Source organism: Cyprinodon variegatus, unplaced genomic scaffold, assembly GCF_000732505.1.
Source record: "Cyprinodon variegatus isolate N-32 unplaced genomic scaffold, C_variegatus-1.0 Scaffold148, whole genome shotgun sequence".
In the NCBI taxonomy this organism is placed as follows: domain Eukaryota; kingdom Metazoa; phylum Chordata; class Actinopteri; order Cyprinodontiformes; family Cyprinodontidae; genus Cyprinodon; species Cyprinodon variegatus.
The window spans coordinates 745,942-747,003 of NW_015150601.1; positions in this window are offsets into that span (position 1 = coordinate 745,942).

Sequence of the window (1,062 nt, forward strand, 5' to 3'; positions counted from 1 at the left end):
TATCTATCTATCTATCTATTTGGAAAATATTGTGTTAAAGACACATAAACTGTGTTTCATTTATAAAATTACACGCTTTTATTTCTTACTTTATAACTAACTTTCATATAACGTGAAGATTCAAGTTTTTCTAAAAAGAAAACACTCATATGTGACACTATCTAAAATGAAAGAGACTCTTTGGTCCTGAAAGCCAAAGCTGTGGATGTGTGGGTGGAGCATGAGGTGGGGGGGTTATTATTGACCGTCTGATCATTGAGCCTGAGGTCATGCAGACTCATGCTGCTGTGAGACAGGCAGTCTTTTCTGAGCCTCATTCTCTGAGCAGCTGCGGTCATCAAGCTGTTACCAGACCTGAGGGTAGATTAGTGGCTAAAGAGCAGCAGGTTTGACTGATGTAAGCAGAGCGAAGTGGACGCCTCACATCAGGGCTTTATTAGTCACTAACCTTAAGCATTAGCCAGATCAAATTAATGCCATTTAATTTGAGCGTCATGGTCTCAATGCTTCATTTTTTGTTTAATTTGTTTGCACTTTACTAATTGCATGGTTAGACATATAAATCTGAATCTAATACAAGTTTTTGTAACTTATTTATTAAATTAAGTTGTTGCAAATTAATATATAAGCACCTTTTACCCTCTTGCAAAACCATTAAAAATAAACAAATGAAGATATGTTAATTTTAACCAGATCTAAATGAGAAAAACCTGCTAGATTTTCTAAATGAAACGTTATGATGATGGAGAGTTTAGTCCAGCATGAATGCATAATCACTGCATTTCAGTGATAATTCAGCATTTAAAAAAATGAAATGTTAACTAAATGTTCTAACATGTCGGGTAGTTTTTAATGTTTTGTTTTATTTTCACATACCAAAGCCAGACATTATTTAACATAGTGACCCCCACACCAGCAGGACCCTGTAGTTAAATCAGTGTTAAAGATCTCACTGAATGTTTGAACCAACTTAACTCATATAAAATAGTTCATCCTCATCAAGAATGAAATAAAATACATATATATATATATATATATATATATATATATATATATATATAT